The sequence below is a fragment of the Mixophyes fleayi genome (genome assembly GCF_038048845.1).
Source record: "Mixophyes fleayi isolate aMixFle1 chromosome 4 unlocalized genomic scaffold, aMixFle1.hap1 SUPER_4_unloc_1, whole genome shotgun sequence".
Taxonomy (NCBI): Eukaryota; Metazoa; Chordata; class Amphibia; order Anura; family Limnodynastidae; genus Mixophyes; species Mixophyes fleayi.
In genome coordinates, this window is record NW_027445887.1 from 249,665 (window position 1) to 275,679 (window position 26,015).

At 41.4% G+C, this 26,015-nt stretch overlaps 26 non-coding genes across 26 annotated transcripts; all 26 read right to left on the bottom strand.

Annotated features, from left to right (window-relative positions):
* Window positions 1-174: 174 nt before the first annotated feature.
* On the bottom strand, window positions 175-247 carry TRNAM-CAU (transfer RNA methionine (anticodon CAU)). Its single transcript has one exon. It is a non-coding gene; the product is annotated as a tRNA-Met (tRNA).
* Window positions 248-1,137: 890 nt separating this feature from the next.
* On the bottom strand, window positions 1,138-1,210 carry TRNAV-CAC (transfer RNA valine (anticodon CAC)). The gene has a single exon. It is a non-coding gene; the product is annotated as a tRNA-Val (tRNA).
* Window positions 1,211-2,060: 850 nt separating this feature from the next.
* On the bottom strand, window positions 2,061-2,133 carry TRNAM-CAU (transfer RNA methionine (anticodon CAU)). The gene has a single exon. It is a non-coding gene; the product is annotated as a tRNA-Met (tRNA).
* An 890-nt stretch (window positions 2,134-3,023) lies between these two features.
* Window positions 3,024-3,096, bottom strand: TRNAV-CAC (transfer RNA valine (anticodon CAC)). Its single transcript has one exon. It is a non-coding gene; the product is annotated as a tRNA-Val (tRNA).
* An 850-nt stretch (window positions 3,097-3,946) lies between these two features.
* Window positions 3,947-4,019, bottom strand: TRNAM-CAU (transfer RNA methionine (anticodon CAU)). Its single transcript has one exon. It is a non-coding gene; the product is annotated as a tRNA-Met (tRNA).
* Window positions 4,020-4,909: 890 nt separating this feature from the next.
* On the bottom strand, window positions 4,910-4,982 carry TRNAV-CAC (transfer RNA valine (anticodon CAC)). Its single transcript has one exon. It is a non-coding gene; the product is annotated as a tRNA-Val (tRNA).
* Window positions 4,983-5,832: 850 nt separating this feature from the next.
* TRNAM-CAU (transfer RNA methionine (anticodon CAU)) lies at window positions 5,833-5,905 on the bottom strand. The gene has a single exon. It is a non-coding gene; the product is annotated as a tRNA-Met (tRNA).
* Window positions 5,906-6,795: 890 nt separating this feature from the next.
* TRNAV-CAC (transfer RNA valine (anticodon CAC)) lies at window positions 6,796-6,868 on the bottom strand. The gene has a single exon. It is a non-coding gene; the product is annotated as a tRNA-Val (tRNA).
* Window positions 6,869-7,718: 850 nt separating this feature from the next.
* TRNAM-CAU (transfer RNA methionine (anticodon CAU)) lies at window positions 7,719-7,791 on the bottom strand. The gene has a single exon. It is a non-coding gene; the product is annotated as a tRNA-Met (tRNA).
* An 890-nt stretch (window positions 7,792-8,681) lies between these two features.
* TRNAV-CAC (transfer RNA valine (anticodon CAC)) lies at window positions 8,682-8,754 on the bottom strand. Its single transcript has one exon. It is a non-coding gene; the product is annotated as a tRNA-Val (tRNA).
* Window positions 8,755-9,604: 850 nt separating this feature from the next.
* On the bottom strand, window positions 9,605-9,677 carry TRNAM-CAU (transfer RNA methionine (anticodon CAU)). Its single transcript has one exon. It is a non-coding gene; the product is annotated as a tRNA-Met (tRNA).
* Window positions 9,678-10,567: 890 nt separating this feature from the next.
* Window positions 10,568-10,640, bottom strand: TRNAV-CAC (transfer RNA valine (anticodon CAC)). Its single transcript has one exon. It is a non-coding gene; the product is annotated as a tRNA-Val (tRNA).
* Window positions 10,641-11,490: 850 nt separating this feature from the next.
* Window positions 11,491-11,563, bottom strand: TRNAM-CAU (transfer RNA methionine (anticodon CAU)). Its single transcript has one exon. It is a non-coding gene; the product is annotated as a tRNA-Met (tRNA).
* Window positions 11,564-12,453: 890 nt separating this feature from the next.
* On the bottom strand, window positions 12,454-12,526 carry TRNAV-CAC (transfer RNA valine (anticodon CAC)). The gene has a single exon. It is a non-coding gene; the product is annotated as a tRNA-Val (tRNA).
* An 850-nt stretch (window positions 12,527-13,376) lies between these two features.
* On the bottom strand, window positions 13,377-13,449 carry TRNAM-CAU (transfer RNA methionine (anticodon CAU)). Its single transcript has one exon. It is a non-coding gene; the product is annotated as a tRNA-Met (tRNA).
* An 890-nt stretch (window positions 13,450-14,339) lies between these two features.
* On the bottom strand, window positions 14,340-14,412 carry TRNAV-CAC (transfer RNA valine (anticodon CAC)). Its single transcript has one exon. It is a non-coding gene; the product is annotated as a tRNA-Val (tRNA).
* Window positions 14,413-16,209: 1,797 nt separating this feature from the next.
* TRNAV-CAC (transfer RNA valine (anticodon CAC)) lies at window positions 16,210-16,282 on the bottom strand. The gene has a single exon. It is a non-coding gene; the product is annotated as a tRNA-Val (tRNA).
* Window positions 16,283-17,132: 850 nt separating this feature from the next.
* TRNAM-CAU (transfer RNA methionine (anticodon CAU)) lies at window positions 17,133-17,205 on the bottom strand. The gene has a single exon. It is a non-coding gene; the product is annotated as a tRNA-Met (tRNA).
* Window positions 17,206-18,095: 890 nt separating this feature from the next.
* Window positions 18,096-18,168, bottom strand: TRNAV-CAC (transfer RNA valine (anticodon CAC)). The gene has a single exon. It is a non-coding gene; the product is annotated as a tRNA-Val (tRNA).
* Window positions 18,169-19,018: 850 nt separating this feature from the next.
* TRNAM-CAU (transfer RNA methionine (anticodon CAU)) lies at window positions 19,019-19,091 on the bottom strand. Its single transcript has one exon. It is a non-coding gene; the product is annotated as a tRNA-Met (tRNA).
* An 890-nt stretch (window positions 19,092-19,981) lies between these two features.
* TRNAV-CAC (transfer RNA valine (anticodon CAC)) lies at window positions 19,982-20,054 on the bottom strand. Its single transcript has one exon. It is a non-coding gene; the product is annotated as a tRNA-Val (tRNA).
* A 1,797-nt stretch (window positions 20,055-21,851) lies between these two features.
* Window positions 21,852-21,924, bottom strand: TRNAV-CAC (transfer RNA valine (anticodon CAC)). The gene has a single exon. It is a non-coding gene; the product is annotated as a tRNA-Val (tRNA).
* Window positions 21,925-22,774: 850 nt separating this feature from the next.
* On the bottom strand, window positions 22,775-22,847 carry TRNAM-CAU (transfer RNA methionine (anticodon CAU)). The gene has a single exon. It is a non-coding gene; the product is annotated as a tRNA-Met (tRNA).
* An 890-nt stretch (window positions 22,848-23,737) lies between these two features.
* Window positions 23,738-23,810, bottom strand: TRNAV-CAC (transfer RNA valine (anticodon CAC)). Its single transcript has one exon. It is a non-coding gene; the product is annotated as a tRNA-Val (tRNA).
* Window positions 23,811-24,660: 850 nt separating this feature from the next.
* TRNAM-CAU (transfer RNA methionine (anticodon CAU)) lies at window positions 24,661-24,733 on the bottom strand. Its single transcript has one exon. It is a non-coding gene; the product is annotated as a tRNA-Met (tRNA).
* An 890-nt stretch (window positions 24,734-25,623) lies between these two features.
* TRNAV-CAC (transfer RNA valine (anticodon CAC)) lies at window positions 25,624-25,696 on the bottom strand. The gene has a single exon. It is a non-coding gene; the product is annotated as a tRNA-Val (tRNA).
* Window positions 25,697-26,015: the final 319 nt, after the last annotated feature.

Here is a 26,015-nt window from a genome sequence, read left to right on the forward strand (position 1 = left end):
GAGAAAAAGACAGGTTGCCCCATGTGAGGATCGAACTCACGACCTTCAGATTAAGAGTTCTTGCCCACTCACTGGAACCTTGGGCTGTCAGTGCAACCTCTAAGTCGTCTCAGAGCAATATGGCTGGTTTGACAACATAGAAAGAACATAGAGAGGGGTGAGAAAAAGACAGGTTGCCCCATGTGAGGATCGAACTCACGACCTTCAGATTATGAGACTGACGCGCTACCTACTGCGCTAACGAGGCAGCTACACTGTTTGGAATTAACGCTGAATAATGTTCTTCAATTGTCTCTTCACTAGTAACTAATTTACAAGAATATGCTTTGTAAATTATAGTTATGTTTCGCTGTTGCTCTATGGTTAATTAATAAAATGAACCCCTTCAGGCTACAGGATGTAACTGTAATGTCTTGTTTAATTTTAGGCAGGGAGTTACGGCAAGTCACAGATCCCTGTGTCATGGCCAAGAACAATGATGAGTGGTTCCTGGCAGATAAATCGCTTCCGCACAGCATTCAATATAGAAGCTGGGAAGCAATGCCCCTTTCTATCTCTCCCTGAAACCTCATTGACATCATCCCTGGGACTTGTTCCTGAAAGACATAGAGAGGTTAGGTGCCCGACAGGAGCTATTGCTAAGATATACAGGAGGCGTATGGAAAAGATTGTTGAATCATGAATGAAGGTGGAGAGATAGATGGTGTTGTACATGTAAGCAAGCAGTGTAGTCAAACAATGGGAACAGCCAGTAGAAAACTTGCTTGTATAGGAAGAGGTAAGGCCGTCATCAGAGATCATGGGTCCCAGGACAGATGATTAGAACAGGGCCCCTCCACCTCCCCACAATGTTCCCCCGTTCCCAATGCATGGCTAACTTCACTCTGACACCCTCACCCCTACAGATCCCACTACTCTAGTATCGAACATCCTGCATGCTTATGTTTGTCTTGTTAAAATTCTGTACCAAAAATAACTTGCCACTTACAGGGTTGTATTATTCCTTACAATACACTAGTTTCCCTAATGAACACTGATGCAATGCCATTAAAACTTCCTGTTGATACAAATAGTATTTACAGGATATTATATCAATTTTACATCTCACATGTCCTATATAAAAGGAGAACTCAGGCCTGTTTCTGCCCAGTTTCGAACTGGGGACCTTTCGTGTGTGAGGCGAACGTGATAACCACTACACTACAGAAACACCAGCTGTGTCCTGTCCTGACCTCTGACACTGTAATAGAGAGTGATCCTTTCTGACATTTAGTGATCTCTATCTGGACTCAACTAGATAAAAAAATGTGATTATTTACACTGACTGTCTGAGGGTGTTATCCTACCCATATCGATGTACCCAGGGTCCCTGTTTCCTAGTCCTTCATTAGGGGTCCATCTTGGATGGGTGGTCTCTTAGTAAAATCAGAATCCAGAGACAGTCCTTTCCCACCTTGTGTCTCATCACACCACATAAGTGTACTATATTTGGGTGTTGGTAAAATTTCCTAAATTATGGAGTGCCGTTCATTTTGTGTGACATTCAGACATTTTTGCATGTGTCTCACAGTGATTAAAGTGGTTTCCTCATGCTGGGAAGAAGGACAGGGAATAGTGTCAGATTTTGTTTTCATCATTTTTTTATCTTTAAATTTGTTTTTTGTTTGATCTAAGTTTTACTTTTTTGCTATTACGTTGGAGACCTTGTATAGTTACAAGATCAATTTTACTTTTGATGTATTGGTGTTAGGGAAGATCTGATCTCAACTAAACCTCCTCTGCACTATAAGTAGATCCCTACATATGAAGGAATACACTACACTCAACTAGGTGTCTCCCATCACTTTATGCTGAAGTGCCCAGACACTTACACATTTTGAACACAGCAATCCTATTGAGCATCAGGTTCAAGTGATTAGGAGGGCAATAGCCATATGAATCAGTTCTTGCCCACTCACTGGAACCTTGGGTTGTCAGTGCAACCTCTAAGTCGTCTCAGAGCAATATGGCTGGTTTGACAACATAGAAAGAACATAGAGAGGGGTGAGAAAAAGACAGGTTGCCCCATGTGAGGATCGAACTCACGACCTTCAGATTATGAGACTGACGCGCTACCTACTGCGCTAACGAGGCAGCTACACTGTTTGGAATTAACGCTGAATAATGTTCTTCAATTGTCTCTTCACTAGTAACTAATTTACAAGAAGATGCTTTGTAAATTATAGTTATGTTTCGCTGTTGCTCTATGGTTAATTAATACAATTAACCCCTTCAGGCTACAGGATGTAACTGTAATGTCTTGTTTAATTTTAGGCAGGGAGTTACGGCAAGTCACAGATCCCTGTGTCATGGCCAAGAACAATGATGAGTGGTTCCTGGCAGATAAATCGCTTCCGCACAGCATTCAATATAGAAGCTGGGAAGCAATGCCCCTTTCTATCTCTCCCTGAAACCTCATTGACATCATCCCTGGGACTTGTTCCTGAAAGACATAGAGAGGTTAGGTGCCCGACAGGAGCTATTGCTAAGATATACAGGAGGCGTATGGAAAAGATTGTTGAATCATGAATGAAGGTGGAGAGATAGATGGTGTTGTACATGTAAGCAAGCAGTGTAGTCAAACAATGGGAACAGCCAGTAGAAAACTTGCTTGTATAGGAAGAGGTAAGGCCGTCATCAGAGATCATGGGTCCCAGGACAGATGATTAGAACAGGGGCCCTCCACTTCCCCACAATGTTCCCCCCTTCCCAATGCATGGCTAACTTCACTCTGACACCCTCACCCCTACAGATCCCACTACTCTAGTATCGAACATCCTGCATGCTTATGTTTGTCTTGTTAAAATTCTGTACCAAAAATAACTTGCCACTTACAGGGTTGTATTATTCCTTACAATACACTAGTTTCCCTAATGAACACTGATGCAATGCCATTAAAACTTCCTGTTGATACAAATAGTATTTACAGGATACTATATCAATTTTACATCTCACATGTCCTATATAAAAGGAGAACTAAGGCCTGTTTCTGCCCAGTTTCGAACTGGGGACTTTTCGCGTGTGAGGCGAACGTGATAACCACTACACTACAGAAACACCAGCTGTGACCTGTCCTGACCTCTGACACTGTAATAGAGAGTGATCCTTTCTGACATTTAGTGATCTCTATCTGGACTCAACTAGATAAAAAAATGTGATTATTTACACTGACTGTCTGAGGGTGTTATCCTACCCATATCGATGTACCCAGGGTCCCTGTTTCCTAGTCCTTCATTAGGGGTCCATATTGGATGGGTGGTCTCTTAGTAAAATCAGAATCCAGAGACAGTCCTTTCCCACCTTGTGTCTCCTCACACCACATAAGTGTACTATATTTGGGTGTTGGTAAAATTTCCTAAATTATGGAGTGCCGTTCATTTTGTGTGACATTCAGACATTTTTGCATGTGTCTCACAGTGATTAAAGTGGTTTCCTCATGCTGGGAAGAAGGACAGGGAATAGTGTCAGATTTTGTTTTCATCATTTTTTTATCTTTAAATTTGTTTTTTGTTTGATCTAAGTTTTACTTTTTTGCTATTACATTGGAGACCTTGTATAGTTACAAGATCAATTTTACTTTTGATGTATTGGTGTTAGGGAAGATCTGATCTCAACTAAACCTCCTCTGCACTATAAGTAGATCCCTACATATGAAGGAATACACTACACTCAACTAGGTGTCTCCCATCACTTTATGCTGAAGTGCCCAGACACTTACACATTTTGAACACAGCAATCCTATTGAGCATCAGGTTCAAGTGATTAGGAGGGCAATAGCCATATGAATCAGTTCTTGCCCACTCACTGGAACCTTGGGTTGTAAGTGCAACCTCTAAGTCGTCTCAGAGCAATATGGCTGGTTTGACAACATAGAAAGAACATAGAGAGGGGTGAGAAAAAGACAGGTTGCCCCATGTGAGGATCGAACTCACGACCTTCAGATTATGAGACTGAAGCGCTACCTACTGCGCTAACGAGGCAGCTACACTGTTTGGAATTAACGCTGAATAATGTTCTTCAATTGTCTCTTCACTAGTAACTAATTTACAAGAATATGCTTTGTAAATTATAGTTATGTTTCGCTGTTGCTCTATGGTTAATTAATAAAATGAACCCCTTCAGGCTACAGGATGTAACTGTAATGTCTTGTTTAATTTTAGGCAGGGAGTTACGGCAAGTCACAGATCCCTGTGTCATGGCCAAGAACAATGATGAGTGGTTCCTGGCAGATAAATCGCTTCCGCACAGCATTCAATATAGAAGCTGGGAAGCAATGCCCCTTTCTATCTCTCCCTGAAACCTCATTGACATCATCCCTGGGACTTGTTCCTGAAAGACATAGAGAGGTTAGGTGCCCGACAGGAGCTATTGCTAAGATATACAGGAGGCGTATGGAAAAGATTGTTGAATCATGAATGAAGGTGGAGAGATAGATGGTGTTGTACATGTAAGCAAGCAGTGTAGTCAAACAATGGGAACAGCCAGTAGAAAACTTGCTTGTATAGGAAGAGGTAAGGCCGTCATCAGAGATCATGGGTCCCAGGACAGATGATTAGAACAGGGGCCCTCCACTTCCCCACAATGTTCCCCCCTTCCCAATGCATGGCTAACTTCACTCTGACACCCTCACCCCTACAGATCCCACTACTCTAGTATCGAACATCCTGCATGCTTATGTTTGTCTTGTTAAAATTCTGTACCAAAAATAACTTGCCACTTACAGGGTTGTATTATTCCTTACAATACACTAGTTTCCCTAATGAACACTGATGCAATGCCATTAAAACTTCCTGTTGATACAAATAGTATTTACAGGATACTATATCAATTTTACATCTCACATGTCCTATATAAAAGGAGAACTAAGGCCTGTTTCTGCCCAGTTTCGAACTGGGGACTTTTCGCGTGTGAGGCGAACGTGATAACCACTACACTACAGAAACACCAGCTGTGACCTGTCCTGACCTCTGACACTGTAATAGAGAGTGATCCTTTCTGACATTTAGTGATCTCTATCTGGACTCAACTAGATAAAAAAATGTGATTATTTACACTGACTGTCTGAGGGTGTTATCCTACCCATATCGATGTACCCAGGGTCCCTGTTTCCTAGTCCTTCATTAGGGGTCCATATTGGATGGGTGGTCTCTTAGTAAAATCAGAATCCAGAGACAGTCCTTTCCCACCTTGTGTCTCCTCACACCACATAAGTGTACTATATTTGGGTGTTGGTAAAATTTCCTAAATTATGGAGTGCCGTTCATTTTGTGTGACATTCAGACATTTTTGCATGTGTCTCACAGTGATTAAAGTGGTTTCCTCATGCTGGGAAGAAGGACAGGGAATAGTGTCAGATTTTGTTTTCATCATTTTTTTATCTTTAAATTTGTTTTTTGTTTGATCTAAGTTTTACTTTTTTGCTATTACATTGGAGACCTTGTATAGTTACAAGATCAATTTTACTTTTGATGTATTGGTGTTAGGGAAGATCTGATCTCAACTAAACCTCCTCTGCACTATAAGTAGATCCCTACATATGAAGGAATACACTACACTCAACTAGGTGTCTCCCATCACTTTATGCTGAAGTGCCCAGACACTTACACATTTTGAACACAGCAATCCTATTGAGCATCAGGTTCAAGTGATTAGGAGGGCAATAGCCATATGAATCAGTTCTTGCCCACTCACTGGAACCTTGGGCTGTCAGTGCAACCTCTAAGTAATCTCAGAGCAATATGGCTGGTTTGACAACATAGAAAGAACATAGAGAGGGGTGAGAAAAAGACAGGTTGCCCCATGTGAGGATCGAACTCACGACCTTCAGATTATGAGACTGACGCGCTACCTACTGCGCTAACGAGGCAGCTACACTGTTTGGAATTAACGCTGAATAATGTTCTTCAATTGTCTCTTCACTAGTAACTAATTTACAAGAATATGCTTTGTAAATTATAGTTATGTTTCGCTGTTGCTCTATGGTTAATTAATAAAATGAACCCCTTCAGGCTACAGGATGTAACTGTAATGTCTTGTTTAATTTTAGGCAGGGAGTTACGGCAAGTCACAGATCCCTGTGTCATGGCCAAGAACAATGATGAGTGGTTCCTGGCAGATAAATCGCTTCCGCACAGCATTCAATATAGAAGCTGGGAAGCAATGCCCCTTTCTATCTCTCCCTGAAACCTCATTGACATCATCCCTGGGACTTGTTCCTGAAAGACATAGAGAGGTTAGGTGCCCGACAGGAGCTATTGCTAAGATATACAGGAGGCGTATGGAAAAGATTGTTGAATCATGAATGAAGGTGGAGAGATAGATGGTGTTGTACATGTAAGCAAGCAGTGTAGTCAAACAATGGGAACAGCCAGTAGAAAACTTGCTTGTATAGGAAGAGGTAAGGCCGTCATCAGAGATCATGGGTCCCAGGACAGATGATTAGAACAGGGGCCCTCCACTTCCCCACAATGTTCCCCCCTTCCCAATGCATGGCTAACTTCACTCTGACACCCTCACCCCTACAGATCCCACTACTCTAGTATCGAACATCCTGCATGCTTATGTTTGTCTTGTTAAAATTCTGTACCAAAAATAACTTGCCACTTACAGGGTTGTATTATTCCTTACAATACACTAGTTTCCCTAATGAACACTGATGCAATGCCATTAAAACTTCCTGTTGATACAAATAGTATTTACAGGATACTATATCAATTTTACATCTCACATGTCCTATATAAAAGGAGAACTAAGGCCTGTTTCTGCCCAGTTTCGAACTGGGGACTTTTCGCGTGTGAGGCGAACGTGATAACCACTACACTACAGAAACACCAGCTGTGACCTGTCCTGACCTCTGACACTGTAATAGAGAGTGATCCTTTCTGACATTTAGTGATCTCTATCTGGACTCAACTAGATAAAAAAATGTGATTATTTACACTGACTGTCTGAGGGTGTTATCCTACCCATATCGATGTACCCAGGGTCCCTGTTTCCTAGTCCTTCATTAGGGGTCCATATTGGATGGGTGGTCTCTTAGTAAAATCAGAATCCAGAGACAGTCCTTTCCCACCTTGTGTCTCCTCACACCACATAAGTGTACTATATTTGGGTGTTGGTAAAATTTCCTAAATTATGGAGTGCCGTTCATTTTGTGTGACATTCAGACATTTTTGCATGTGTCTCACAGTGATTAAAGTGGTTTCCTCATGCTGGGAAGAAGGACAGGGAATAGTGTCAGATTTTGTTTTCATCATTTTTTTATCTTTAAATTTGTTTTTTGTTTGATCTAAGTTTTACTTTTTTGCTATTACATTGGAGACCTTGTATAGTTACAAGATCAATTTTACTTTTGATGTATTGGTGTTAGGGAAGATCTGATCTCAACTAAACCTCCTCTGCACTATAAGTAGATCCCTACATATGAAGGAATACACTACACTCAACTAGGTGTCTCCCATCACTTTATGCTGAAGTGCCCAGACACTTACACATTTTGAACACAGCAATCCTATTGAGCATCAGGTTCAAGTGATTAGGAGGGCAATAGCCATATGAATCAGTTCTTGCCCACTCACTGGAACCTTGGGTTGTCAGTGCAACCTCTAAGTCGTCTCAGAGCAATATGGCTGGTTTGACAACATAGAAAAAACATAGAGAGGGGTGAGAAAAAGACAGGTTGCCCCATGTGAGGATCGAACTCACGACCTTCAGATTATGAGACTGACGCGCTACCTACTGCGCTAACGAGGCAGCTACACTGTTTGGAATTAACGCTGAATAATGTTCTTCAATTGTCTCTTCACTAGTAACTAATTTACAAGAAGATGCTTTGTAAATTATAGTTATGTTTCGCTGTTGCTCTATGGTTAATTAATAAAATGAACCCCTTCAGGCTACAGGATGTAACTGTAATGTCTTGTTTAATTTTAGGCAGGGAGTTACGGCAAGTCACAGATCCCTGTGTCATGGCCAAGAACAATGATGAGTGGTTCCTGGCAGATAAATCGCTTCCGCACAGCATTCAATATAGAAGCTGGGAAGCAATGCCCCTTTCTATCTCTCCCTGAAACCTCATTGACATCATCCCTGGGACTTGTTCCTGAAAGACATAGAGAGGTTAGGTGCCCGACAGGAGCTATTGCTAAGATATACAGGAGGCGTATGGAAAAGATTGTTGAATCATGAATGAAGGTGGAGAGATAGATGGTGTTGTACATGTAAGCAAGCAGTGTAGTCAAACAATGGGAACAGCCAGTAGAAAACTTGCTTGTATAGGAAGAGGTAAGGCCGTCATCAGAGATCATGGGTCCCAGGACAGATGATTAGAACAGGGGCCCTCCACCTCCCCACAATGTTCCCCCCTTCCCAATGCATGGCTAACTTCACTCTGACACCCTCACCCCTACAGATCCCACTACTCTAGTATCGAACATCCTGCATGCTTATGTTTGTCTTGTTAAAATTCTGTACCAAAAATAACTTGCTACTTACAGGGTTGTATTATTCCTTTCAATACACTAGTTTCCCTAATGAACACTGATGCAATGCCATTAAAACTTCCTGTTGATACAAATAGTATTTACAGGATATTATATCAATTTTACATCTCACATGTCCTATATAAAAGGAGAACTAAGGCCTGTTTCTGCCCAGTTTCGAACTGGGGACCTTTCGCGTGTGAGGCGAACGTGATAACCACTACACTACAGAAACACCAGCTGTGTCCTGTTCTGACCTCTGACACTGTAATAGAGAGTGATCCTTTCTGACATTTAGTGATCTCTATCTGGACTCAACTTGATAAAAAAATGTGATTATTTACACTGACTGTCTGAGGGTGTTATCCTACCCATATCGATGTACCCAGGGTCCCTGTTTCCTAGTCCTTCATTAGGGGTCCATCTTGGATGGGTGGTCTCTTAGTAAAATCAGAATCCAGAGACAGTCCTTTCCCACCTTGTGTCTCATCACACCACATAAGTGTACTATATTTGGGTGTTGGTAAAATTTCCTAAATTATGGAGTGCCGTTCATTTTGTGTGACATTCAGACATTTTTGCATGTGTCTCACAGTGATTAAAGTGGTTTCCTCATGCTGGGAAGAAGGACAGGGAATAGTGTCAGATTTTGTTTTCATCATTTTTTTATCTTTAAATTTGTTTTTTGTTTGATCTAAGTTTTACTTTTTTGCTATTACGTTGGAGACCTTGTATAGTTACAAGATCAATTTTACTTTTGATGTATTGGTGTTAGGGAAGATCTGATCTCAACTAAACCTCCTCTGCACTATAAGTAGATCCCTACATATGAAGGAATACACTACACTCAACTAGGTGTCTCCCATCACTTTATGCTGAAGTGCCCAGACACTTACACATTTTGAACACAGCAATCCTATTGAGCATCAGGTTCAAGTGATTAGGAGGGCAATAGCCATATGAATCAGTTCTTGCCCACTCACTGGAACCTTGGGTTGTCAGTGCAACCTCTAAGTCGTCTCAGAGCAATATGGCTGGTTTGACAACATAGAAAGAACATAGAGAGGGGTGAGAAAAAGACAGGTTGCCCCATGTGAGGATCGAACTCATGACCTTCAGATTATGAGACTGACGCACTACCTACTGCGCTAACGAGGCAGCTACACTGTTTGGAATTAACGCTGAATAATGTTCTTCAATTGTCTCTTCACTAGTAACTAATTTACAAGAATATGCTTTGTAAATTATAGTTATGTTTCGCTGTTGCTCTATGGTTAATTAATAAAATGAACCCCTTCAGGCTACAGGATGTAACTGTAATGTCTTGTTTAATTTTAGGCAGGGAGTTACGGCAAGTCACAGATCCCTGTGTCATGGCCAAGAACAATGATGAGTGGTTCCTGGCAGATAAATCGCTTCCGCACAGCATTCAATATAGAAGCTGGGAAGCAATGCCCCTTTCTATCTCTCCCTGAAACCTCATTGACATCATCCCTGGGACTTGTTCCTGAAAGACATAGAGAGGTTAGGTGCCCGACAGGAGCTATTGCTAAGATATACAGGAGGCGTATGGAAAAGATTGTTGAATCATGAATGAAGGTGGAGAGATAGATGGTGTTGTACATGTAAGCAAGCAGTGTAGTCAAACAATGGGAACAGCCAGTAGAAAACTTGCTTGTATAGGAAGAGGTAAGGCCGTCATCAGAGATCATGGGTCCCAGGACAGATGATTAGAACAGGGGCCCTCCACTTCCACACAATGTTCCCCCCTTCCCAATGCATGGCTAACTTCACTCTGACACCCTCACCCCTACAGATCCCACTACTCTAGTATCGAACATCCTGCATGCTTATGTTTGTCTTGTTAAAATTCTGTACCAAAAATAACTTGCCACTTACAGGGTTGTATTATTCCTTACAATACACTAGTTTCCCTAATGAACACTGATGCAATGCCATTAAAACTTCCTGTTGATACAAATAGTATTTACAGGATATTATATCAATTTTACATCTCACATGTCCTATATAAAAGGAGAACTAAGGCCTGTTTCTGCCCAGTTTCGAACTGGGGACCTTTCGCGTGTGAGGCGAACGTGATAACCACTACACTACAGAAACACCAGCTGTGACCTGTCCTGACCTCTGACACTGTAATAGAGAGTGATCCTTTCTGACATTTAGTGATCTCTATCTGGACTCAACTAGATAAAAAAATGTGATTATTTACACTGACTGTCTGAGGGTGTTATCCTACCCATATCGATGTACCCAGGGTCCCTGTTTCCTAGTCCTTCATTAGGGGTCCATCTTGGATGGGTGGTCTCTTAGTAAAATCAGAATCCAGAGACAGTCCTTTCCCACCTTGTGTCTCATCACACCACATAAGTGTACTATATTTGGGTGTTGGTAAAATTTCCTAAATTATGGAGTGCTGTTCATTTTGTGTGACATTCAGACATTTTTGCATGTGTCTCACAGTGATTAAAGTGGTTTCCTCATGCTGGGAAGAAGGACAGGGAATAGTGTCAGATTTTGTTTTCATCATTTTTTTATCTTTAAATTTGTTTTTTGTTTGATCTAAGTTTTACTTTTTTGCTATTACGTTGGAGACCTTGTATAGTTACAAGATCAATTTTACTTTTGATGTATTGGTGTTAGGGAAGATCTGATCTCAACTAAACCTCCTCTGCACTATAAGTAGATCCCTACATATGAAGGAATACACTACACTCAACTAGGTGTCTCCCATCACTTTATGCTGAAGTGCCCAGACACTTACACATTTTGAACACAGCAATCCTATTGAGCATCAGGTTCAAGTGATTAGGAGGGCAATAGCCATATGAATCAGTTCTTGCCCACTCACTGGAACCTTGGGTTGTCAGTGCAACCTCTAAGTCGTCTCAGAGCAATATGGCTGGTTTGACAACATAGAAAGAACATAGAGAGGGGTGAGAAAAAGACAGGTTGCCCCATGTGAGGATCGAACTCATGACCTTCAGATTATGAGACTGACGCACTACCTACTGCGCTAACGAGGCAGCTACACTGTTTGGAATTAACGCTGAATAATGTTCTTCAATTGTCTCTTCACTAGTAACTAATTTACAAGAATATGCTTTGTAAATTATAGTTATGTTTCGCTGTTGCTCTATGGTTAATTAATAAAATGAACCCCTTCAGGCTACAGGATGTAACTGTAATGTCTTGTTTAATTTTAGGCAGGGAGTTACGGCAAGTCACAGATCCCTGTGTCATGGCCAAGAACAATGATGAGTGGTTCCTGGCAGATAAATCGCTTCCGCACAGCATTCAATATAGAAGCTGGGAAGCAATGCCCCTTTCTATCTCTCCCTGAAACCTCATTGACATCATCCCTGGGACTTGTTCCTGAAAGACATAGAGAGGTTAGGTGCCCGACAGGAGCTATTGCTAAGATATACAGGAGGCGTATGGAAAAGATTGTTGAATCATGAATGAAGGTGGAGAGATAGATGGTGTTGTACATGTAAGCAAGCAGTGTAGTCAAACAATGGGAACAGCCAGTAGAAAACTTGCTTGTATAGGAAGAGGTAAGGCCGTCATCAGAGATCATGGGTCCCAGGACAGATGATTAGAACAGGGGCCCTCCACTTCCACACAATGTTCCCCCCTTCCCAATGCATGGCTAACTTCACTCTGACACCCTCACCCCTACAGATCCCACTACTCTAGTATCGAACATCCTGCATGCTTATGTTTGTCTTGTTAAAATTCTGTACCAAAAATAACTTGCCACTTACAGGGTTGTATTATTCCTTACAATACACTAGTTTCCCTAATGAACACTGATGCAATGCCATTAAAACTTCCTGTTGATACAAATAGTATTTACAGGATATTATATCAATTTTACATCTCACATGTCCTATATAAAAGGAGAACTAAGGCCTGTTTCTGCCCAGTTTCGAACTGGGGACCTTTCGCGTGTGAGGCGAACGTGATAACCACTACACTACAGAAACACCAGCTGTGACCTGTCCTGACCTCTGACACTGTAATAGAGAGTGATCCTTTCTGACATTTAGTGATCTCTATCTGGACTCAACTAGATAAAAAAATGTGATTATTTACACTGACTGTCTGAGGGTGTTATCCTACCCATATCGATGTACCCAGGGTCCCTGTTTCCTAGTCCTTCATTAGGGGTCCATCTTGGATGGGTGGTCTCTTAGTAAAATCAGAATCCAGAGACAGTCCTTTCCCACCTTGTGTCTCATCACACCACATAAGTGTACTATATTTGGGTGTTGGTAAAATTTCCTAAATTATGGAGTGCTGTTCATTTTGTGTGACATTCAGACATTTTTGCATGTGTCTCACAGTGATTAAAGTGGTTTCCTCATGCTGGGAAGAAGGACAGGGAATAGTGTCAGATTTTGTTTTCATCATTTTTTTATCTTTAAATTTGTTTTTTGTTTGATCTAAGTTTTACTTTTTTGCTATTACGTTGGAGACCTTGTATAGTTACAAGATCAATTTTACTTTTGATGTATTGGTGTTAGGGAAGATCTGATCTCAACTAAACCTCCTCTGCACTATAAGTAGATCCCTACATATGAAGGAATACACTACACTCAACTAGGTGTCTCCCATCACTTTATGCTGAAGTGCCCAGACACTTACACATTTTGAACACAGCAATCCTATTGAGCATCAGGTTCAAGTGATTAGGAGGGCAATAGCCATATGAATCAGTTCTTGCCCACTCACTGGAACCTTGGGTTGTCAGTGCAACCTCTAAGTCGTCTCAGAGCAATATGGCTGGTTTGACAACATAGAAAGAACATAGAGAGGGGTGAGAAAAAGACAGGTTGCCCCATGTGAGGATCGAACTCATGACCTTCAGATTATGAGACTGACGCACTACCTACTGCGCTAACGAGGCAGCTACACTGTTTGGAATTAACGCTGAATAATGTTCTTCAATTGTCTCTTCACTAGTAACTAATTTACAAGAATATGCTTTGTAAATTATAGTTATGTTTCGCTGTTGCTCTATGGTTAATTAATAAAATGAACCCCTTCAGGCTACAGGATGTAACTGTAATGTCTTGTTTAATTTTAGGCAGGGAGTTACGGCAAGTCACAGATCCCTGTGTCATGGCCAAGAACAATGATGAGTGGTTCCTGGCAGATAAATCGCTTCCGCACAGCATTCAATATAGAAGCTGGGAAGCAATGCCCCTTTCTATCTCTCCCTGAAACCTCATTGACATCATCCCTGGGACTTGTTCCTGAAAGACATAGAGAGGTTAGGTGCCCGACAGGAGCTATTGCTAAGATATACAGGAGGCGTATGGAAAAGATTGTTGAATCATGAATGAAGGTGGAGAGATAGATGGTGTTGTACATGTAAGCAAGCAGTGTAGTCAAACAATGGGAACAGCCAGTAGAAAACTTGCTTGTATAGGAAGAGGTAAGGCCGTCATCAGAGATCATGGGTCCCAGGACAGATGATTAGAACAGGGGCCCTCCACTTCCACACAATGTTCCCCCCTTCCCAATGCATGGCTAACTTCACTCTGACACCCTCACCCCTACAGATCCCACTACTCTAGTATCGAACATCCTGCATGCTTATGTTTGTCTTGTTAAAATTCTGTACCAAAAATAACTTGCCACTTACAGGGTTGTATTATTCCTTACAATACACTAGTTTCCCTAATGAACACTGATGCAATGCCATTAAAACTTCCTGTTGATACAAATAGTATTTACAGGATATTATATCAATTTTACATCTCACATGTCCTATATAAAAGGAGAACTAAGGCCTGTTTCTGCCCAGTTTCGAACTGGGGACCTTTCGCGTGTGAGGCGAACGTGATAACCACTACACTACAGAAACACCAGCTGTGACCTGTCCTGACCTCTGACACTGTAATAGAGAGTGATCCTTTCTGACATTTAGTGATCTCTATCTGGACTCAACTAGATAAAAAAATGTGATTATTTACACTGACTGTCTGAGGGTGTTATCCTACCCATATCGATGTACCCAGGGTCCCTGTTTCCTAGTCCTTCATTAGGGGTCCATCTTGGATGGGTGGTCTCTTAGTAAAATCAGAATCCAGAGACAGTCCTTTCCCACCTTGTGTCTCATCACACCACATAAGTGTACTATATTTGGGTGTTGGTAAAATTTCCTAAATTATGGAGTGCTGTTCATTTTGTGTGACATTCAGACATTTTTGCATGTGTCTCACAGTGATTAAAGTGGTTTCCTCATGCTGGGAAGAAGGACAGGGAATAGTGTCAGATTTTGTTTTCATCATTTTTTTATCTTTAAATTTGTTTTTTGTTTGATCTAAGTTTTACTTTTTTGCTATTACGTTGGAGACCTTGTATAGTTACAAGATCAATTTTACTTTTGATGTATTGGTGTTAGGGAAGATCTGATCTCAACTAAACCTCCTCTGCACTATAAGTAGATCCCTACATATGAAGGAATACACTACACTCAACTAGGTGTCTCCCATCACTTTATGCTGAAGTGCCCAGACACTTACACATTTTGAACACAGCAATCCTATTGAGCATCAGGTTCAATTAGGAGGGCAATAGCCATATGAATCAGTTCTTGCCCACTCACTGGAACCTTGGGCTGTCAGTGCAACCTCTAAGTCATCTCAGAGCAATATGGCTGGTTTGACAACATAGAAAGAACATAGAGAGGGGTGAGAAAAAAACAGGTTGCCCCATGTGAGGATCGAACTCACGACCTTCAGATTATGAGACTGACGCGCTAACGAGGCAGCTACACTGTTTGGAATTAACGCTGAATAATGTTCTTCAATTGTCTCTTCACTAGTAACTAATTTACAAGAAGATGCTTTGTAAATTATAGTTATGTTTCGCTGTTGCTCTATGGTTAATTAATAAAATTAACCCCTTCAGGCTACAGGATGTAACTGTAATGTCTTGTTTAATTTTAGGCAGGGAGTTACGGCAAGTCACAGATCCCTGTGTCATGGCCAAGAACAATGATGAGTGGTTCCTGGCAGATAAATCGCTTCCACACAGCATTCAATATAGAAGCTGGGAAGCAATGCCCCTTTCTATCTCTCCCTGAAACCTCATTGACATCATCCCTGGGACTTGTTCCTGAAAGACATAGAGAGGTTAGGTGCCCGACAGGAGCTATTGCTAAGATATACAGGAGGCGTATGGAAAAGATTGTTGAATCATGAATGAAGGTGGAGAGATACATGGTGTTGTACATGTAAGCAAGCAGTGTAGTCAAACAATGGGAACAGCCAGTAGAAAACTTGCTTGTATAGGAAGAGGTAAGGCTGTCATCAGAGATCATGGGTCCCAGGACAGATGATTAGAACAGGGCCCCTCCACCTCCCCACAATGTTCCCCCCTTCCCAATGCATGGCTAACTTCACTCTGACACCCTCAACCCTACAGATCCCACTACTCTAGTATCGAACATCCTGCATGCTTATATTTGTCTTGTTAAAATTCTGTACCAAAAATAACTTGCTACTTACAGGGTTGTATTATTCCTTTCAATACACTAGTTTCCCTAATGAACACTGATGCAATGCCATTAAAACTTCCTGTTGATACAAATAGTGTTTACAGGATATTATATCAATTTTACATCTCACATGTCCTATATAAAAGGAGAACTAAGGCCTGTTTCTGCCCAGTTTTGAACTGGGGACCTTTCGCGTGTGAGGCGAACGTGATAACCACTACACTACAGAAACACCAGCTGTGTCCTGTCCTGACCTCTGACACTGTAATAGAGAGTGATCCTTTCTGACATTTAGTGATCTCTATCTGGACTCAACTTGATAAAAAAATGTGATTATTTACACTGACTGTCTGAGGGTGTTATCCTACCCATATCGATGTACCCAGGGTCCCTGTTTCCTAGTCCTTCATTAGGGGTCCATCTTGGATGGGTGGTCTCTTAGTAAAATCAGAATCCAGAGACAGTCCTTTCCCACCTTGTGTCTCATCACACCACATAAGTGTACTATATTTGGGTGTTGGTAAAATTTCCTAAATTATGGAGTGCCGTTCATTTTGTGTGACATTCAGACATTTTTGCATGTGTCTCACAGTGATTAAAGTGGTTTCCTCATGCTGGGAAGAAGGACAGGGAATAGTGTCAGATTTTGTTTTCATCATTTTTTTATCTTTAAATTTGTTTTTTGTTTGATCTAAGTTTTACTTTTTTGCTATTACGTTGGAGACCTTGTATAGTTACAAGATCAATTTTACTTTTGATGTATTGGTGTTAGGGAAGATCTGATCTCAACTAAACCTCCTCTGCACTATAAGTAGATCCCTACATATGAAGGAATACACTACACTCAACTAGGTGTCTCCCATCACTTTATGCTGAAGTGCCCAGACACTTACACATTTTGAACACAGCAATCCTATTGAGCATCAGGTTCAAGTGATTAGGAGGGCAATAGCCATATGAATCAGTTCTTGCCCACTCACTGGAACCTTGGGCTGTCAGTGCAACCTCTAAGTCGTCTCAGAGCAATATGGCTGGTTTGACAACATAGAAAGAACATAGAGAGGGGTGAGAAAAAGACAGGTTGCCCCATGTGAGGATCGAACTCACGACCTTCAGATTATGAGACTGACGCGCTACCTACTGCGCTAACGAGGCAGCTACACTGTTTGGAATTAACGCTGAATAATGTTCTTCAATTGTCTCTTCACTAGTAACTAATTTACAAGAATATGCTTTGTAAATTATAGTTATGTTTCGCTGTTGCTCTATGGTTAATTAATAAAATGAACCCCTTCAGGCTACAGGATGTAACTGTAATGTCTTGTTTAATTTTGGTCAGGGAGTTACGGCAAGTCACAGATCCCTGTGTCATGGCCAAGAACAATGATGAGTGGTTCCTGGCAGATAAATCGCTTCCGCACAGCATTCAATATAGAAGCTGGGAAGCAATGCCCCTTTCTATCTCTCCCTGAAACCTCATTGACATCATCCCTGGGACTTGTTCCTGAAAGACATAGAGAGGTTAGGTGCCCGACAGGAGCTATTGCTAAGATATACAGGAGGCGTATGGAAAAGATTGTTGAATCATGAATGAAGGTGGAGAGATAGATGGTGTTGTACATGTAAGCAAGCAGTGTAGTCAAACAATGGGAACAGCCAGTAGAAAACTTGCTTGTATAGGAAGAGGTAAGGCCGTCATCAGAGATCATGGGTCCCAGGACAGATGATTAGAACAGGGGCCCTCCACTTCCCCACAATGTTCCCCCCTTCCCAATGCATGGCTAACTTCACTCTGACACCCTCACCCCTACAGATCCCACTACTCTAGTATCGAACATCCTGCATGCTTATGTTTGTCTTGTTAAAATTCTGTACCAAAAATAACTTGCTACTTACAGGGTTGTATTATTCCTTTCAATACACTAGTTTCCCTAATGAACACTGATGCAATGCCATTAAAACTTCCTGTTGATACAAATAGTATTTACAGGATATTATATCAATTTTACATCTCACATGTTCTATATAAAAGGAGAACTAAGGCCTGTTTCTGCCCAGTTTCGAACTGGGGACCTTTCGCGTGTGAGGCGAACGTGATAACCACTACACTACAGAAACACCAGCTGTAACCTGTCCTGACCTCTGACACTGTAATAGAGAGTGATCCTTTCTGACATTTAGTGATCTCTATCTGGACTCAACTTGATAAAAAAATGTGATTATTTACACTGACTGTCTGAGGGTGTTATCCTACCCATATCGATGTACCCAGGGTCCCTGTTTCCTAGTCCTTCATTAGGGGTCCATCTTGGATGGGTGGTCTCTTAGTAAAATCAGAATCCAGAGACAGTCCTTTCCCACCTTGTGTCTCATCACACCACATAAGTGTACTATATTTGGGTGTTGGTAAAATTTCCTAAATTATGGAGTGCCGTTCATTTTGTGTGACATTCAGACATTTTTGCATGTGTCTCACAGTGATTAAAGTGGTTTCCTCATGCTGGGAAGAAGGACAGGGAATAGTGTCAGATTTTGTTTTCATCATTTTTTTATCTTTAAATTTGTTTTTTGTTTGATCTAAGTTTTACTTTTTTGCTATTACGTTGGAGACCTTGTATAGTTACAAGATCAATTTTACTTTTGATGTATTGGTGTTAGGGAAGATCTGATCTCAACTAAACCTCCTCTGCACTATAAGTAGATCCCTACATATGAAGGAATACACTACACTCAACTAGGTGTCTCCCATCACTTTATGCTGAAGTGCCCAGACACTTACACATTTTGAACACAGCAATCCTATTGAGCATCAGGTTCAAGTGATTAGGAGGGCAATAGCCATATGAATCAGTTCTTGCCCACTCACTGGAACCTTGGGCTGTCAGTGCAACCTCTAAGTAATCTCAGAGCAATATGGCTGGTTTGACAACATAGAAAGAACATAGAGAGGGGTGAGAAAAAGACAGGTTGCCCCATGTGAGGATCGAACTCACGACCTTCAGATTATGAGACTGACGCGCTACCTACTGCGCTAACGAGGCAGCTACACTGTTTGGAATTAACGCTGAATAATGTTCTTCAATTGTCTCTTCACTAGTAACTAATTTACAAGAATATGCTTTGTAAATTATAGTTATGTTTCGCTGTTGCTCTATGGTTAATTAATAAAATGAACCCCTTCAGGCTACAGGATGTAACTGTAATGTCTTGTTTAATTTTAGGCAGGGAGTTACGGCAAGTCACAGATCCCTGTGTCATGGCCAAGAACAATGATGAGTGGTTCCTGGCAGATAAATCGCTTCCGCACAGCATTCAATATAGAAGCTGGGAAGCAATGCCCCTTTCTATCTCTCCCTGAAACCTCATTGACATCATCCCTGGGACTTGTTCCTGAAAGACATAGAGAGGTTAGGTGCCCGACAGGAGCTATTGCTAAGATATACAGGAGGCGTATGGAAAAGATTGTTGAATCATGAATGAAGGTGGAGAGATAGATGGTGTTGTACATGTAAGCAAGCAGTGTAGTCAAACAATGGGAACAGCCAGTAGAAAACTTGCTTGTATAGGAAGAGGTAAGGCCGTCATCAGAGATCATGGGTCCCAGGACAGATGATTAGAACAGGGGCCCTCCACTTCCACACAATGTTCCCCCCTTCCCAATGCATGGCTAACTTCACTCTGACACCCTCACCCCTACAGATCCCACTACTCTAGTATCGAACATCCTGCATGCTTATGTTTGTCTTGTTAAAATTCTGTACCAAAAATAACTTGCCACTTACAGGGTTGTATTATTCCTTACAATACACTAGTTTCCCTAATGAACACTGATGCAATGCCATTAAAACTTCCTGTTGATACAAATAGTATTTACAGGATATTATATCAATTTTACATCTCACATGTCCTATATAAAAGGAGAACTAAGGCCTGTTTCTGCCCAGTTTCGAACTGGGGACCTTTCGCGTGTGAGGCGAACGTGATAACCACTACACTACAGAAACACCAGCTGTGACCTGTCCTGACCTCTGACACTGTAATAGAGAGTGATCCTTTCTGACATTTAGTGATCTCTATCTGGACTCAACTAGATAAAAAAATGTGATTATTTACACTGACTGTCTGAGGGTGTTATCCTACCCATATCGATGTACCCAGGGTCCCTGTTTCCTAGTCCTTCATTAGGGGTCCATCTTGGATGGGTGGTCTCTTAGTAAAATCAGAATCCAGAGACAGTCCTTTCCCACCTTGTGTCTCATCACACCACATAAGTGTACTATATTTGGGTGTTGGTAAAATTTCCTAAATTATGGAGTGCTGTTCATTTTGTGTGACATTCAGACATTTTTGCATGTGTCTCACAGTGATTAAAGTGGTTTCCTCATGCTGGGAAGAAGGACAGGGAATAGTGTCAGATTTTGTTTTCATCATTTTTTTATCTTTAAATTTGTTTTTTGTTTGATCTAAGTTTTACTTTTTTGCTATTACGTTGGAGACCTTGTATAGTTACAAGATCAATTTTACTTTTGATGTATTGGTGTTAGGGAAGATCTGATCTCAACTAAACCTCCTCTGCACTATAAGTAGATCCCTACATATGAAGGAATACACTACACTCAACTAGGTGTCTCCCATCACTTTATGCTGAAGTGCCCAGACACTTACACATTTTGAACACAGCAATCCTATTGAGCATCAGGTTCAATTAGGAGGGCAATAGCCATATGAATCAGTTCTTGCCCACTCACTGGAACCTTGGGCTGTCAGTGCAACCTCTAAGTCATCTCAGAGCAATATGGCTGGTTTGACAACATAGAAAGAACATAGAGAGGGGTGAGAAAAAAACAGGTTGCCCCATGTGAGGATCGAACTCACGACCTTCAGATTATGAGACTGACGCGCTAACGAGGCAGCTACACTGTTTGGAATTAACGCTGAATAATGTTCTTCAATTGTCTCTTCACTAGTAACTAATTTACAAGAAGATGCTTTGTAAATTATAGTTATGTTTCGCTGTTGCTCTATGGTTAATTAATAAAATTAACCCCTTCAGGCTACAGGATGTAACTGTAATGTCTTGTTTAATTTTAGGCAGGGAGTTACGGCAAGTCACAGATCCCTGTGTCATGGCCAAGAACAATGATGAGTGGTTCCTGGCAGATAAATCGCTTCCACACAGCATTCAATATAGAAGCTGGGAAGCAATGCCCCTTTCTATCTCTCCCTGAAACCTCATTGACATCATCCCTGGGACTTGTTCCTGAAAGACATAGAGAGGTTAGGTGCCCGACAGGAGCTATTGCTAAGATATACAGGAGGCGTATGGAAAAGATTGTTGAATCATGAATGAAGGTGGAGAGATACATGGTGTTGTACATGTAAGCAAGCAGTGTAGTCAAACAATGGGAACAGCCAGTAGAAAACTTGCTTGTATAGGAAGAGGTAAGGCTGTCATCAGAGATCATGGGTCCCAGGACAGATGATTAGAACAGGGCCCCTCCACCTCCCCACAATGTTCCCCCCTTCCCAATGCATGGCTAACTTCACTCTGACACCCTCAACCCTACAGATCCCACTACTCTAGTATCGAACATCCTGCATGCTTATATTTGTCTTGTTAAAATTCTGTACCAAAAATAACTTGCTACTTACAGGGTTGTATTATTCCTTTCAATACACTAGTTTCCCTAATGAACACTGATGCAATGCCATTAAAACTTCCTGTTGATACAAATAGTGTTTACAGGATATTATATCAATTTTACATCTCACATGTCCTATATAAAAGGAGAACTAAGGCCTGTTTCTGCCCAGTTTCGAACTGGGGACCTTTCGCGTGTGAGGCGAACGTGATAACCACTACACTACAGAAACACCAGCTGTGTCCTGTCCTGACCTCTGACACTGTAATAGAGAGTGATCCTTTCTGACATTTAGTGATCTCTATCTGGACTCAACTTGATAAAAAAATGTGATTATTTACACTGACTGTCTGAGGGTGTTATCCTACCCATATCGATGTACCCAGGGTCCCTGTTTCCTAGTCCTTCATTAGGGGTCCATCTTGGATGGGTGGTCTCTTAGTAAAATCAGAATCCAGAGACAGTCCTTTCCCACCTTGTGTCTCATCACACCACATAAGTGTACTATATTTGGGTGTTGGTAAAATTTCCTAAATTATGGAGTGCCGTTCATTTTGTGTGACATTCAGACATTTTTGCATGTGTCTCACAGTGATTAAAGTGGTTTCCTCATGCTGGGAAGAAGGACAGGGAATAGTGTCAGATTTTGTTTTCATCATTTTTTTATCTTTAAATTTGTTTTTTGTTTGATCTAAGTTTTACTTTTTTGCTATTACGTTGGAGACCTTGTATAGTTACAAGATCAATTTTACTTTTGATGTATTGGTGTTAGGGAAGATCTGATCTCAACTAAACCTCCTCTGCACTATAAGTAGATCCCTACATATGAAGGAATACACTACACTCAACTAGGTGTCTCCCATCACTTTATGCTGAAGTGCCCAGACACTTACACATTTTGAACACAGCAATCCTATTGAGCATCAGGTTCAAGTGATTAGGAGGGCAATAGCCATATGAATCAGTTCTTGCCCACTCACTGGAACCTTGGGCTGTCAGTGCAACCTCTAAGTCGTCTCAGAGCAATATGGCTGGTTTGACAACATAGAAAGAACATAGAGAGGGGTGAGAAAAAGACAGGTTGCCCCATGTGAGGATCGAACTCACGACCTTCAGATTATGAGACTGACGCGCTACCTACTGCGCTAACGAGGCAGCTACACTGTTTGGAATTAACGCTGAATAATGTTCTTCAATTGTCTCTTCACTAGTAACTAATTTACAAGAATATGCTTTGTAAATTATAGTTATGTTTCGCTGTTGCTCTATGGTTAATTAATAAAATGAACCCCTTCAGGCTACAGGATGTAACTGTAATGTCTTGTTTAATTTTGGTCAGGGAGTTACGGCAAGTCACAGATCCCTGTGTCATGGCCAAGAACAATGATGAGTGGTTCCTGGCAGATAAATCGCTTCCGCACAGCATTCAATATAGAAGCTGGGAAGCAATGCCCCTTTCTATCTCTCCCTGAAACCTCATTGACATCATCCCTGGGACTTGTTCCTGAAAGACATAGAGAGGTTAGGTGCCCGACAGGAGCTATTGCTAAGATATACAGGAGGCGTATGGAAAAGATTGTTGAATCATGAATGAAGGTGGAGAGATAGATGGTGTTGTACATGTAAGCAAGCAGTGTAGTCAAACAATGGGAACAGCCAGTAGAAAACTTGCTTGTATAGGAAGAGGTAAGGCCGTCATCAGAGATCATGGGTCCCAGGACAGATGATTAGAACAGGGGCCCTCCACTTCCCCACAATGTTCCCCCCTTCCCAATGCATGGCTAACTTCACTCTGACACCCTCACCCCTACAGATCCCACTACTCTAGTATCGAACATCCTGCATGCTTATGTTTGTCTTGTTAAAATTCTGTACCAAAAATAACTTGCTACTTACAGGGTTGTATTATTCCTTTCAATACACTAGTTTCCCTAATGAACACTGATGCAATGCCATTAAAACTTCCTGTTGATACAAATAGTATTTACAGGATATTATATCAATTTTACATCTCACATGTTCTATATAAAAGGAGAACTAAGGCCTGTTTCTGCCCAGTTTCGAACTGGGGACCTTTCGCGTGTGAGGCGAACGTGATAACCACTACACTACAGAAACACCAGCTGTAACCTGTCCTGACCTCTGACACTGTAATAGAGAGTGATCCTTTCTGACATTTAGTGATCTCTATCTGGACTCAACTTGATAAAAAAATGTGATTATTTACACTGACTGTCTGAGGGTGTTATCCTACCCATATCGATGTACCCAGGGTCCCTGTTTCCTAGTCCTTCATTAGGGGTCCATCTTGGATGGGTGGTCTCTTAGTAAAATCAGAATCCAGAGACAGTCCTTTCCCACCTTGTGTCTCATCACACCACATAAGTGTACTATATTTGGGTGTTGGTAAAATTTCCTAAATTATGGAGTGCCGTTCATTTTGTGTGACATTCAGACATTTTTGCATGTGTCTCACAGTGATTAAAGTGGTTTCCTCATGCTGGGAAGAAGGACAGGGAATAGTGTCAGATTTTGTTTTCATCATTTTTTTATCTTTAAATTTGTTTTTTGTTTGATCTAAGTTTTACTTTTTTGCTATTACGTTGGAGACCTTGTATAGTTACAAGATCAATTTTACTTTTGATGTATTGGTGTTAGGGAAGATCTGATCTCAACTAAACCTCCTCTGCACTATAAGTAGATCCCTACATATGAAGGAATACACTACACTCAACTAGGTGTCTCCCATCACTTTATGCTGAAGTGCCCAGACACTTACACATTTTGAACACAGCAATCCTATTGAGCATCAGGTTCAAGTGATTAGGAGGGCAATAGCCATATGAATCAGTTCTTGCCCACTCACTGGAACCTTGGGCTGTCAGTGCAACCTCTAAGTAATCTCAGAGCAATATGGCTGGTTTGACAACATAGAAAGAACATAGAGAGGGGTGAGAAAAAGACAGGTTGCCCCATGTGAGGATTGAACTCACGACCTTCAGATTATGAGACTGACGCGCTACCTACTGCGCTAACGAGGCAGCTACACTGTTTGGAATTAACGCTGAATAATGTTCTTCAATTGTCTCTTCACTAGTAACTAATTTACAAGAATATGCTTTGTAAATTATAGTTATGTTTCGCTGTTGCTCTATGGTTAATTAATAAAATGAACCCCTTCAGGCTACAGGATGTAACTGTAATGTCTTGTTTAATTTTAGGCAGGGAGTTACGGCAAGTCACAGATCCCTGTGTCATGGCCAAGAACAATGATGAGTGGTTCCTGGCAGATAAATCGCTTCCGCACAGCATTCAATATAGAAGCTGGGAAGCAATGCCCCTTTCTATCTCTCCCTGAAACCTCATTGACATCATCCCTGGGACTTGTTCCTGAAAGACATAGAGAGGTTAGGTGCCCGACAGGAGCTATTGCTAAGATATACAGGAGGCGTATGGAAAAGATTGTTGAATCATGAATGAAGGTGGAGAGATAGATGGTGTTGTACATGTAAGCAAGCAGTGTAGTCAAACAATGGGAACAGCCAGTAGAAAACTTGCTTGTATAGGAAGAGGTAAGGCCGTCATCAGAGATCATGGGTCCCAGGACAGATGATTAGAACAGGGGCCCTCCACTTCCCCACAATGTTCCCCCCTTCCCAATGCATGGCTAACTTCACTCTGACACCCTCACCCCTACAGATCCCACTACTCTAGTATCGAACATCCTGCATGCTTATGTTTGTCTTGTTAAAATTCTGTACCAAAAATAACTTGCCACTTACAGGGTTGTATTATTCCTTACAATACACTAGTTTCCCTAATGAACACTGATGCAATGCCATTAAAACTTCCTGTTGATACAAATAGTATTTACAGGATATTATATCAATTTTACATCTCACATGTCCTATATAAAAGGAGAACTAAGGCCTGTTTCTGCCCAGTTTTGAACTGGGGACCTTTCGCGTGTGAGGCGAATGTGATAACCACTACACTACAGAAACACCAGCTGTGACCTGTCCTGACCTCTGACACTGTAATAGAGAGTGATCCTTTCTGACATTTAGTGATCTCTATCTGGACTCAACTAGATAAAAAAATGTGATTATTTACACTGACTGTCTGAGGGTGTTATCCTACCCATATCGATGTACCCAGGGTCCCTGTTTCCTAGTCCTTCATTAGGGGTCCATCTTGGATGGGTGGTCTCTTAGTAAAATCAGAATCCAGAGACAGTCCTTTCCCACCTTGTGTCTCCTCACACCACATAAGTGTACTATATTTGGGTGTTGGTAAAATTTCCTAAATTATGGAGTGCCGTTC